Source organism: Perca fluviatilis, chromosome 9, assembly GCF_010015445.1.
Source record: "Perca fluviatilis chromosome 9, GENO_Pfluv_1.0, whole genome shotgun sequence".
NCBI lineage: Eukaryota > Metazoa > Chordata > Actinopteri > Perciformes > Percidae > Perca > Perca fluviatilis.
The window spans coordinates 29,377,247-29,391,814 of record NC_053120.1 but is presented as its reverse complement, the minus strand read 5'-3'; positions in this window follow the sequence as shown (position 1 = coordinate 29,391,814).

Genomic DNA, 14,568 nt, shown 5'->3' with positions numbered 1-14,568 from the left:
AGCTGCTATATTGCAGTCACCTTATGAACTGACAGAGAACTCAAACTGAAAGGCATGAATATATAAAGTCCAACAGTTACTTGCCAAAGATAATGCTCAAGTCTCTTATAGCAACACATACTGTAGATGCTACTTAACTTCAAATCAGTTGTCTCCAAATGTGAACTCTGGAGAAAAGTCGAAATAAGGACACTTCCTTTCGAACCAGCCATTTAATTTCCCCTTTACCTTTAGGTTTTTGCCTCAGATGATCCCACTGAGAGTGTCACTCGGGCACCCAGAGCAAACACAGACAGGGCAACTGTCCCTGCGGCTGCTGTTTTTTTACTTTTATTTATAATGGGGAAGGTTTTGCTAAGCTTGCATATTCTTTTCTTGCTATTGTAACCGCAGATATCTAGTTGTTGGCCTTTTGAGCAGCATTAGCAGAACAAATGGGAGCAAAAGTGGTTGTTTTTGGAGGCGAACACATTACTCATTCCTTTTCAGCACCGAGATTTTCCCAGCTGGTGTGGGGAGTCCAACAGATACAAACCCTAATTCTCTCACTTCTAGGCTACTGCTACCTTGGTAAAAGCCCACTTTACTCATCCAAAATATACTTTGTGTGTATTAAAATTGGAGTGAATAAGGGCAATAAGATGCATGATTGTTCTTATATGTGTGACCATCTACATTGCATTTTTAGAAAGTTCTCCAAACAGCACGTTGCCTTTCTCCCCTGGTGATTCCATACAGTCCAACTGAATAGCATCATCACATATCCCTCTTGCCAAAAAAAATACACTCCTTCTCACAGACAAGAGAGTAACAGCACCAAACCATTTCCTGGTGTCACATGTTTCAACTCCGCGAGGCTGAAACAATTCTTTCTTTCATTATGATGAAACATGAGATGCCAGATAATCTCGTAAATATGTGTTGTATTTCTTTTTCTGCACTCACGCTGGTTGGGAGAAAGAGGCAGGCCTTTGTTTGGGGCTTCCTTGCTCACAGGAAGTGATTGCAGTGGGACAGTGAGGGACACTCATCTCTTGGAAAGGGGGAATGCGCGAAGAAGTATCCCTTTTTGATCAAGGCTTGCTGACGGATCGCCCGGAGAAAGGCAAATGGGGATCATACCGGGGCCTGATGACAAGAGGCCAATTTTGATGTCCCTTTTCCCTCATTGCGGTGCTTCTCTTTCAAGCCCAAATCTGGTTGAGCAGCCTGGGAAAATGGCCTTTTACCCACCTTCCTTGTCACAGAGTTGACAGGACAACTAAGAGCTAAATTGAATTTAGATGAATGTTGAGACTAAATAAACTGCTTGTGTCTTAATTCGAGTTGCAATGAATAGGCTCCTGATTGCTTCATGGAGTATTTTTCTCATCTATTTTGCCGGATAAAACATTCATCAGGAGTCTTTTAGCTGTGGTCATTCTTTTGTCTTTGTCACTGGATTTGATTAATGCGCTATTCATTCGCAAATAGACAGAGTCTGCCACAAAATGCACACAGAGAAGGGGAGAATTCGGGCCTTGGAAATCCATAAAAAGTGGACAAAGTGAGAGAAAAGCGCTGAAATAAAAGCTGTCTGCTAGCAAAAACAAGTGCCCCGCTTCGTTTCATCCCAGATTGTTTAATTGAAAAATGTTGACCCATGTGAGAAACATTATATCTGAGCAACATCAAGCTCCATATTCAGTGTAACTATAACCTCAAAGGCCACATGTTCTCGCCGTGTTTATAATGCATTAGTGGAACAAACTCTACACTGTACTCTCTTTACAAATCCCACCTGGCCATGTATTAGTTGCAGATGTGGCTCTCTAATTCATAATGAACTCATAATGGCTTTGTTAGTGCAAGATTGTTTTCCTTTCCCCCTCACACACACGTAGATGGAGATAATCTGTACTGGAGGTGTGGCAGTGCAGGAGAAGATATTGCACCCAGCATGAAACATAGACTTTGGAATGTGTTGTTGTAAGACAGCAGGCTTTGAATTGTCTTAATATGACTCACTCATCATGAATAGAATGGATCTGTATCATTAAATACCAGGGGTTTTTTTCCTTTAGGGAGTCACCTTTCTGTATCCGCCAAGATTATAATGACTTCTTATAAAGGAAAAATATTAAATCCACATATGAGCTCTCCAGCATACACAAGAGAAACCACAGAAGTTCAGCACCTTGTTTAATTGAATGTCTGACTGTATTTGCGGCAGATGAAACTATGACACAGAACTGCAAATTAATGACTGCATATTTTGATCGTGCGCTGATTTAAAGGAGAGCTCAAGGACTAGACATACGATCAAGTAGATCAAAGGACGGAGATCTAAGGGCATCAATTAAAGCCTGATTCAGCTTTTATGTCAAAGAAACTAGTGTAAAAAAGAAATGTCTACGTCTTTTTTTTTTTTTTGGCTGCATAGAGTCATATTGACTATATTAATGCGTCTCACTTAAATATTATGTTTATTACACATATTGGTAATGTTATATCAAAATATCTGCCCAATGAAAGCTATGAATGCATATACTTGCATGACAATAACATATGAATGAATGTGTTCTGTTTAGTAGTACTACATCACAGCATATTCCGTTTTCACCACGTTGGACAGCAAAAGTAACAAAAATTGAACTCTGATAATTGCCCCCCCTATTTACTTTTGCTATGTCTGTCAAGCTTTCTATTCCCACAGTGACATATTTACTTCTCAAAATTCTCAGTGGTTCAATTTACACAAAAACAGGCATCTCAATTGTTGCCGGCTGACATGACAACTGTAACTACCTTATTTATCGTGGCTAGCTGGCTAACTAGCTAATAATTTTTAGCTTGATTTGAATCGGAAACTCTGTAAAAGGGTCTTAAATTTGCACTTGATGGCTACATACATGAAACAGCTTAAAGACTGAGGCTAAATGATGGAAAAGTAATCTGATCCATGTAGAAGACAAATAAAGAAAAACAATTAAATAAAGGAAGGCAGTTGTTTTTGTACTGCAGGATAGAGCGAACACCGTGGTGGACACCGGTGGTCAGGGAAGCTGTCCAACTGAAGAACGAGTCTTTCCGGGATATGTTGTCCCGGAGGACTCCGGAGGCAGTTGCAGCTACAGCCGCTAGCTGTGTGTTGCCGTTCTCAAACTCTGTTCTCTTCGGGAAACATCGACAAACTTTGAACTAACAAGCCACACGCTGAAAATGTAATTGTGCGTTAAGGCAGGCCTGCTTGGTTCTTTTGGTGAATGATTGTAAAGATTGCCAAAGAATGTGTTTACGGCATTTACTCTCTAACTGGGACATTTTCGGACAGATACGAGAGGATTGCTGTGGACGAACTACACACAGCGATAGACTGGTAATTACATTTAACCTAGTCTCGCATTGCCAGACCTTCCTCCACAGCGCTGCGGAGGAGGGTCTGGCTAATCCACACAGCATTCTGGGATGGGAGAAAAACGTGGTCTGGTTTATTGGAATTTCTTTAAACCAATCACAATCGTCTTGGGCAGTGCTAAGCACCGGGCATAGCCAGGGTGCTGCTGCAAAATAGCCTCGGGAAGGAACTTGTTTTTGGTGGAATGTGTATGTTCAAAGGTTGTTTTAGTCATACAACAGAAAACTCAGATTGGCCAGATAGTCTAGCTAGCTGTCTGGATTTACCCTGCAGAGATCTGTGGAGCAGTTAACCATAGTCCTCATAAATCCACCGGAGTTTGAAAATTCAACACAAAGAAAGCGGAAGGTAACGGACATCTAGCAGAAAAGAGTGACAACTTAGCAATCCCGGAAGTGGAAGGTCACGGATATAAACTACATTTAACCATCTATCCAGCTTATTTAAATAGCTCACGTTACTGTATTGTGTGAACAGTAACCTTCATTTAATATTGTATGCAACGTTTTCTTTTGCAGGGTGCAAATGCTCCACCAAAACAAGTTCCTCCTCGAGACTATGTTGCAGAGACTATGTTGCAGAGCCACCGTCACTGCGTCCGGAGCTTAGCACCACCCAAGACAATTGGGATTGGTTTAAAGAAATGCAAACAACCAGAGCGTGTTTTTTTTCTCCTATCCTAGAATGTATGTGTGGTGTAGCCAGACTTTACTCCACAGCGATGTGGAGCTAGGTCTGGCAATGCGAGACTATCTTAACCCTAACCCCAAAAAAGAATGTAGTTAGCTAACGATATACCAATGGGATATGGCTACATAAGCATTAGCTGGACTTGCTAACATTTGCAGCTTATGCTAGAGCACCAAAGTCTTTAAATGCCAGGTATTTTCTTCATACAGCCCCATGCATGCTACATCGGCCTGTGGAGAAATCCAAAACTTGAGAGACCTGCCTTGCCAAGTTACAGTTGCTAAGGTATCTAGCGAATAGTCAATTTATGTCAATTTCATGTCAGGCTCAACTATCAACATGGATATCCCTGCTGTAGCCTACACGCTGCCCAATTTAAGATCAGCCTATAATTCCTTTAAAAAATCTGCTTATTTTTTTTAAATACCAACAGACTGTGCCAAACACACAAAATGTATTGAGCAGCTTATTTTTATGATTTATCTGTATGGATTTGGCCAATGGCCTCTGCTCAAATCAAGCTCTGAGGAAAATGGAGCAAAGGAAACATTTGGAAGCAAAAGGTCTGACCATGGATCAAGTTTTTAATTTATAGCTAGTGTGGATATACAGAAAGACCTCTCATGTATTAGAGAGCTGTGCTAGATTCAGAAATAGAGCCTGGCATGTGCAATACTGGAAATCACATCTACTGTAGAGTTAATACTGAGTGCCAGGTGCTTTGGAAACCTCTCAGAGTTCCATTATTTTGCACTGTAGACTGTGCCTGCATGCACAGTTGTTTTCACAGAATAAGTGCACTTTGACAAAGAGATACCATATTATACTGAGGTGTATGTCATCCTGCTTTCAGTTGGAAAGCATGTTGATGACGTGCAAAGAACAAAGCCGGAACACGTGCGGTGTGAAGTATTAAATTAAAACGTTTCTTCCCTCGTAGATTTCACCTCGCCACTTTGATGTCTGACATTTGAGAAAGAAGAGAATAAAGCTGCACGATCTATTGCAACGTGCGTGCGTGCGTGCGTGCATGCGTGCGTGCGTGCGTGCCTGCGTGCATGCGTGTGACATGGTCCCCTGTCTCTACTTTGTATATCACATTGCACTTTTCTGCTCTTTTTGCACTTCTGGTTGGACGTAAACTGCATTTTGTTGTCTTTGTACTTGTATTCTGCACAATGACAATATAGTTGAATCTAATCTAATCTAATCTAAACATTTTGGATACAAATTCACAACACAAAAGATGTTTTATCTTTCACTCATTGATTTTTATTATATTATACAATCCGACAGCAATCAACTCTAAATGAAACAGGGATGATGAGGGTGCTATTTTGTGTGTGTGTGTGTGTGTGTGTGTGTGTGTGTGTGTGTGTGTGTGTGTGTGTGTGTGTGTGTGTGTGTGCACGTACGTCTGTGTGCGTGTGTGTGTGTGTGTGTGTGTGTGTGTAATCTCGATATGGAATTCTACCCCTTCGAAAAGATTTCACAATAAGGAAAATAAGGATGATAAAGAAAATGAAAGAAGTAAAAAAAAGCATGAGGAAATCCAGAGGAAAGGAGAACTGGGGATATTGTAATTAGTTGCACCTGTTTCCTTTAACCCAGCTCCAGTTTCCCTCTACAAACGCATGCAGATTACCCATCAAAGCCCCTCGTCGCTGCCTCTGCTCAATGGATCCTTTGTTGCCAGTTGTCAGGGAGGCGGCCCACAAAAGTATGTAACACCAGCAGGCCACATTGCTGTGGAACTTACAGTACATGCAAGCCTCCACCGGCCACAGCAAGAATAATAGGGAGTGTTTGAAGACACGCAGTCTATATCACTCCGGTCTCCATGTAAGACACTGGTGGCACTTTTTTTCAGATGTGACCACAACAGTTGCATCATCTGTCAACGCTCTTAAATGGGCCTGTATTGGGCTGTAAGGGAAGAAGAATGAGTTCTGCAACGCAGGCCTCATATCATCAACTGTGGAAAGATGAATTTGCGTGTTTGCATGCTCACTGAGACACATCCACATATGGAAATGTCTATTCAAGGGACTGTACTACTTGTGCTGATACTACTAATAATTGTAATGCATAGTCTCCAACAGATTTACTTAAACATCATTTAGTTTGATGGTGCGGAAGTCACGGAAGACTTGTATCTTGTGGACACGCCGACAGTGTCGTTGTCATTACTTAGAATTACTCTTGGGGGCGACAGAAACTACGCACTATAGATTTAAGAAAAAAAATATACTTATATAATAATATAATATCCTGAATCTAAAATCTTAATCCTATATTAAGGTGTTTCAGGCAGTTGAGAAGAAGTGCTTTTGGTGGGAGATAAAGCTCCATTTGGAGTGAATTGTAGAAAACATCTATTACATACACATCATAATAGGTCCTCTTTAAGCCATTTTTATTTTCATTAAATTCATTTAATTTTCATTAACGTCTGTAACATACACTTACACCAACAGTGCTGTTACATATAAATGTACTAATAATAGCAATGATATGCTGTTTAATTACTCAAGTTGGTGATTATTGTATGCATTTTAATCTGGGCTCATTTCACATTACAAAACAAACACTTTATCCACTAATTGCTATTTTGTAAAGTGCCCCCAAATTGTTGTAAATGCCATTATTTTATAGACAGTGGGGTGACAGTGGGCAAAAGTAGTCCACTGAATATTTTGTTAATTTCCTACACTGGTTGTGTGTGTATATCAAAGCCCGATGCAACTTCTGTGCCATAACTCTCCAGCGTAGTCCAAAACCAATTAAAAGCCCATCACTGTTGCACTGGGTGACATGTTCTTTCATTACCATGAACACCCACTATAGTTTATTAATGTTTGGTTAAAAAAATCTCTAGTTCAATAAATGTGTATTAATCTGCAGCTGAAAATAGTCCCCAACAAATGTACTTCTGTTTGAGTTATGTTGGCTAAAACATTGCCCAGCTGTTTAATTGAATAGCTGAGCCTTTCAATAAAACAATGTTTATAACCTGCTTTTCTAGATTAATGTCTTTAGTCTGGTTCACCAGATGTACTGACAATAACTAGAATAGAGAATAATACCAACCATATCCTTTAAAAAAGACATACCATGCTCATTTTCAGGTTCATACTTGTATTTTAGGTTTCTACTTGAACATGTTTACATGCTTTTATGTTAAAAAAAAAACATTATTTTTCTCATACTGTCTGTCTGAATATAACTGTATCGTGCGCGATCACGGAAGGCTTGTATCATGTGGACACGCCGACAGTTTTGTTGTCATTAATTAGAATTCCTCATGGGGGCGACAGAAACTAACACTAACACTAAACTAAACTTCAGTTAAATAGTTAAAATTTGATGTATAAACAAATATTAAGCCTTATGTTTTCCCTTTCACAATAATCAGTGAAGTAAATGTATTTATTAAATTAAAACTTTATTACTCTACTTTCACTAGCTCACTTTATTTTTTAACTTTCAAAAATAAAAAGCTTTTAGCCCTTTTTTCACCAACTGGCTGGAGATTTTCTACAGTGTTATTTGATTTGATGTGTGTGATTACATTTTTGACTCATCTGATAACCTGTAACTTTATTTTGTTAGTTTTAGGGATCCATGTTGGAGTCAGTTGGAATTAAGTTTTTTTTTCTTTTTTTTTTTTGTGAAACGTCTCTCTTGTTTTAGGTACTGGGTCACTTGCACTTCCTATATAGTTTTCTTTTCATCCTTCATACATTGTAAAAATTGGATGCTCGTAATTTGAATTATTTCTCTCAAATGCATGTTTTCTACATCCTCTTTGCTGCTGAGACGCCATACTGTCATTACCTTTGTCAAATTAATGCATTGTATCTTATTTTTAACCTGAAATAATCACTAGCACATTACTGTAGTTAAAGTACTGCTAATGAACTCCTCACAATGATGTTGACAGCGGCTGCAGCAACATGAATGAATTGCAGTCATACTGTAGGCTATATTGAGCTCGCGACTGATGGCCTCCACAATCAATATCATGTATGGATTGTCCATGTTTCAATTTGTAGATAATCTGGATCCAGCAGCTTTCCCATTTCCCCCCATATGGCCAACACATAATTGAAAACACTTAAAGGAGTGTTATTTTGGTCGGGGTGTTCCTGATCCTGGATCAGCCAGTCCTCTGCACAGCTGCAGCAGGCAGTCTAATAGCATTCACTTAGCGTTTCAATAAGAGAAGTACGGGGAGGAGTGACGGCGATGCGCTGCTACAGTGCCATTCTCCGTCATTGAATTGGACGCTGATAGGTTCACGTGCTCACCTCATGGAACGTATCTGACAATGAGCGCCGCGGCGGAGGCAGGGGGTAAAAGGGGGAGAGAACATTCTGCATTCAGGCGCTAATTAGAAAAATTAGATCTATGAAAGGCAGCAAGTGATCTAGGCCTTCAACCTACGTCTGTGTACCGCTGTAGAGGCACAAAGAGGAGGCAACAATAAGCACTGAGGAGGAGGGATGGGGAGGGGGGGGGGGGATAAATAATTTAATCCATTATCTACTCTGCAAAGCTCATCAGCACAGCTACACAATGGCCACGATTGAATTGCTGATTGCATTTTCTCTCCTACCCTCCAGGAGAAAATGCCCATGCTCCACTCTGTGCTCTCAGCCTGCCAGCACAACCAAGAGCGAGAGAAAGACAGAGAGAGAGGGAGAGACAGACAGAGAGAGAGAGGGAGAGACAGAGCAGTGTAGAGTGTCTCCCACCAAGGTCAAACTACAATACAGCAATCTAATTAAGAGTATCAGAGAGTTTCCTGTACAGGGTCAACCTCCCTGTTGTGCTCACAGGCTCATATTGTCCATTATGCATTACATCATGTACTCCTACATGTAAATGATGGATGTGATGCTGTGATCTCCCTATCTGTAATATTTTTAATTGATAAGAGTGTATCTATAAAAAGAGTTGTAGCAGTTTGACCAACAGGATGTATGCATGTATTACTGCTCAGGTCTGTGATTTGAATTGGTGACCTGTTTATAGGTCAATCCTCCTACTTTGTTCCAAACTGAAATATTCTTGAAACTATTTCAAGGATTGCCATGAAGTTTTTGTGCATACATTCATGGTCCCAGAGGATGAATTGCGTTAATTGTGGTAACCTGTTCTCGCTCCTAACTCCTCAAATACTGACGCTTGGTCAGTGGCTCTCAGCGTCAGATAGTGACGCAAAAGGCACCCTTTAGCATCGGTATGGGACAGTATGGGACGCACCGAGCAGAGCAGCAGCTCGGCCGTGGCACTGTAAGATGACGTAGTATCTTACGATAACAAGTAGTATAAAAGACCAAAAATCCACGTAAGGAGGTAAGTTGGGGTGTCAAACAACACAGGACTTTAATTTTTTTGAAAGATTTTTTTGGGGGGGCATTTTAGGCCTTTATTTTGATAGGACAGATGAAGACATGAAAGGGGAGAGAGATGGGGAATGACATGCAGCAAAGGGAAGCAGGTCGGAGTCGAACCCGTGACCACTGCGTCAAGGAGTAAACCTCTATACATGTGCGCCTGCTCTACCAACTGAGCTAACCTGACACACCAACACAGGACTTTCAGCCAGGAAACCAGGTTACGTGTTCCATTCTTGTCCCACATGTCACTTAAATTTTTTTAACCCCACCCACGATATTTTCCTGATCCTAACTGTTCCGTTCTTGTCCCGCGTGTCACTTAAATGTATATTTTTTAACCCCGCCCACGATCTTTCCCTAACCAGAAGTAAGTGGTATTACCCTGCACGTTGAAAAATAACGCCAATGGTCCGACCCAGAGCATCAAAAAATGACGCCAATGGTCCGACCTAGAGCATCAAAAAATGACGCCAATGGTCCGACCTAGAGCATCAAAAAATGACGCCAATGGTCCTGACCCAGAGCATCAAAACATTACGGCAACGGACCAGACAAGAAAAATTATGCCAAAAGGCTATCCAGAGCGTCAAATATTGCCGCGGATGGGACAACATTTAGGGGGCTTTCACACCTGAAAGTCCAAACCAAGGTCCAGACCAAGGTTCATGTTTCTGCATTTGATCCGGTAAGTTTTGGTTTCAAACTGCAGTTATGCAAGCGCACTAAAGATCTATATGTGACAAAACTACGTTGTGCCGTCATCACAGACGTGAGCTCCAGATACTCATAATTAAATGGTTTGTAGACGGGCTTCCCCGTCCTCACGTATCCTCTCTCTGTTTCAGAGACACCTACACTGCACATGTACTACCACTTCACAAGTAAACTGCTGATTTATTCTCAGCTCTGATAGCTGACAGCTGTCTGCTCTTAGCGCATTCACTGTCACACACTCTCATGTAGCCTACACACTAAGCACTGAGCTGTTCCTTAAGGTCTTATAACACAATGATTTCACACTAGAAACGAACCGGACCATGGTTCAGTTTGGTCGGACCAAATTTCGTCCGTTTGGTCTGGACCGTGGTCCGGGGGAGGTTTCACACCTGTAATTTTGGTTTGGATCAAACTGTAAAGTCCGAAGGTCCGGACCAAACAAGGTAGGTGTGAAAGCCCCCTTAGTTGAAAGCCCCCTGTGTCTGAGACGTTAAAGCAGACTTTTTCTATCAGTAACTAACTAACTTGACGTGCTGGAAGTGAGACTGTGTTTGACTTTGGTGATCCCCTGGCAGATATTCATAGTCCCCAGAGGTTGAAACCTACTGATTTGTTTGGCCTCCATTGACTTTCATTACCTTGCAATTTACACCGTAGCGAGTAGTATGAAAGGGCTAAAATCCGCGTAGGGAGGTTGGTCGGGGTGGTGGATGGGTCAAACATAGGACTTTCACCCAGGAGACAGGGATTCGTGCCCTGCGTGTCACGTTTCCTTCGTGTCCCATGTGTAACGTTTCCTAAACTCAACCGTCACTTTCTTCTTTTACTAAATCCAACCCTGTTCTTCTTTTCCTAGACCAAACCGGTTCTTCTTTTCCTAAACCCAACCCGTCCGCTGTATATGGTGCTCAAAATGCGTACAGATAACACGCCACTTGGCTTTAAAAAGTGGGGTGTATGTTTACGTATGTTTACATCCGCTGTATACCGCGTAGACATACAAGCGGATAGCTCAAAATGTGCACAGATAACACACCATAATAACACAAGAAAGTGGGCATGTATGTTTACGCTAAGTCATGATGTCATGTTGTGATTGCAGTAAATTGCGGACCAACGTAAATTCACATTTGTGGTTTTGGGTGAAATGTCTTGACAACTAGGCCTATAGGAAGCATCTGGATGAGAAAAAGAAATCCAGTCCGTGGCATTATAATAAGAGATTTTTACCCCACTTCCTAAGTGCGACTCCATTTACTTTACCTGTCTCTTAAAAATGACGTTCCCATACAACTAAACTGCAGTCTCAATTACGTTTCCCGGGAAACGTAATTCCCGGGAATTACGTTTGTGACGTTTGTTTCTAATCAAAGTCCATATAGGGTAGTGCGCGTGGACTAACACAGGACCTGTGTCCTGTGGTTGACTTAACTTACATAACGTTGTAACATTACGTTGGAAAGTAACTTACGTAATGTACTTAACTTATGTCACATACATAACATACTTAAATAACGTACGTGTTTTAACACAAACCATGACCTTTCCCTGAACCAAACTAAATAGTTTAGTTTAAATTCACATCAACGTGTTTAAAACTGTGACCGGTTCACTACGTGTGCCTGTTGCTGGTGTTGAAACAAACGTAATCTATGTGTAAATATGTTTCCCTCAAAATGTTATAGACAATGCAGTTTAGTTGTATGAGAACGTCATTTTGACAGGGAGACAGGGTTGACCTTTCAGGTAACCACGGCTACCATTTTTGTTTGGATTAGGAATTTTAGGATTAAGAATTTTCTTTTTTAATCGGGCGGTGGACGGAGTATTTGTTCATCCAGATGGTTTGGAGTCTTTGAGGACTCCAGAAATTCTTTCAGAACAGCAATAAATCCTGTTTAACGACCTTCTGGGGGTTTTAAACATATTTTAGAGAAATGGATGTTCTGTGAATCGAATGTAGCGCACGAGAGCCACAAACTGTGTACATTGTGTCAAAGTACAGCTTCACCGAGCTGCTAGCATGGCTGTAGACACTTTTCAAATCATCAAATGTCAATAACAGGCTAGAAGGCAAACCATTTATAGATGAATCTGGCAATGCTTTATGATTGTGATTGCTTCCATCTTCCCCCCCTCCCCCCATCAACTGCAAACTCTTATCTGCATCATGGTTCCAGTAAAAATAGGAATATCAGGAACATTAAAGTTTTCTTGGCCCAGTGCCTCTGACATGCTGGTTTAATTTTACCTTCCATTTTCAGTGTGGCACATTTGCATAGAACACAGTGAAAAGTAGTACACATAATGGTCCCCTTTGGCTAAGCGCTTGAAGGCCCTGTCCATAGTCCCAGTGAGGGGCAGTCAAGCTGCCTCTGCTCTGCTCTGTTTGTTTTATGGAGCAGTAGTGAAACCACTTTGAGGTCAGCTAGCTGCAAAAACTGTGCTGGGTCTCCTATGGTCGACAGAAAAAAGGATTCAAAACCGATCCAGAGGGCCATTTATTTATTTTTTTTGAAAACCAGCCAACTTTCATTGACGAAAAGAGGTCATTACTCTGTGCACGGCTTTAGCAATAACAGCATAAAATGCTCTGGATGGGTTGTAATGGAGACATTTTCTTTATGTTAGGGCTGCTGGACCGGCTGACCAATCCGTCTTGCAAAGGTGATTGTGCAGGAAAAGGCAGATTATAAAAAAAAAATAAAAGCCCAAAATGTCCCATTTCACAACATGCAGTAATACGGGTACTCCATTTGCACACCCTGGATTAATTTGAGTGCTGTCATTATGCAAGTAAAGCACAAATTGTCCAAGACCAAGTGAAACTATTTATAGCGTTCACAAGGCCTAGAGAGCCAAGTGTGCCTAATGGTGTAATTTGTATTGTTAATGGTAATGCACCATAAGTTTGTTCCATTTGGCTTTGCACAGGTGCTTTAATGGGGGCTTGGTGAACCGTTTCAGTCAGCCTGTGATCCCATGCTGCTCCGCGGAGGCTTTTTTAGAAGGACCATGGCTCCCTCTGGTGGCTCTGGGAAGAACAGCGAAACGGAAACTGATGCCAAAAGTCTACACTGCAAACACGAGCTGGATTCAAGGTTAGCAGAGAAGAGCATGTCATTTTTTTGCTGAAACAAAAGACAAACCTTTTGTTGAATAGATCAAATCAAATACATTGTCAGGAAGGAGCTGCTTAAAATCAGTTCCCACAACTGTCAAACAACAACAACAGCGCCGGATAGACTTTTGAAATATCGTGTTCCTAATTAACCTTCAAGCTCATCAGCCACAATCAATATAGAGTGTAGCCCTTTTTTTTCTAATTGAGATGAAGTAATTATCAGACTGTATTCATCTCGTTAATGAAACAATGTTCCAATATGCCTGCAGCTAAACTGTTAATTGAGTTCTATTTTCTGAGACGGGCGGCCTCTCCTTGTGTCCATGGCCACAAAGCGTCAAATATGGGTTGGGGCCTTTGTGCTTGTCTCTGTGTAGACACAAGAACAGGCTGTGGACTGGTGGAGCGTGCTAGTGTTTCTCCCTGCAGACACTCTCCCTCACGCCTGTCTATTCTGCCATCAGAGGAGGAGGCAAGAGTTGGTAATACCGCTGACTTCAGCAGATCATCCCGTCCCAGTCGGTTATTTCACGCTTTCAGTGGTTAAGTACTCCCTGTTGAGTAAGATATAGCGAGGCAATTACTCTGTAATTATGGAGCCAAAAAAAAAGGACAAATGGAGTCAAAGAGTTACTGGGCTCGTGTAAATCACTGCAAGGGACCCGAAAAAGGGTGCAAAAACAAGCCCGATGGTCCACACATGGGAGTAGTCATTGCCCCTGTGTACTGTATGAAATAAAACCTCCTATCCTGACAAAATCCACTTTTACAAACCAGTGGGGAAAAAAGGCTAAACACTGGCTAAACACTGAGGCCTAAGATCCCTAATCAAAGGTGTTTCTGTTCCCTTCCCAGCTGGTCTGGACCACCCCCCCCCACCCCCACACCCAATGTATGAGTGGTCTATGCTATGTGTAGACATGTCTATACTGTATTTCTAAAATTGTGTTCAGTGTTGTTCTGTTTTCTTGTCTTTTGTTGTCAAAAATGTCTTGGTTTTTCTGCTGCAACCTAATTTCCCCATAGGGACAATAAACTAACTAACATAATAAAAAGAGGCTTAGGACCGTCTGATTAACCAAACTTAACTGTTTTTATTAGTCTGAACTATTCAGATTTGATTTTGTTTGGCCTTCTTGTCTCTCATAACTACTCAAATATAAGTCCACATATCCTCATTGTATTGTACATCTTGTAATTTATTATTTTATATATATATATATATATATATATAT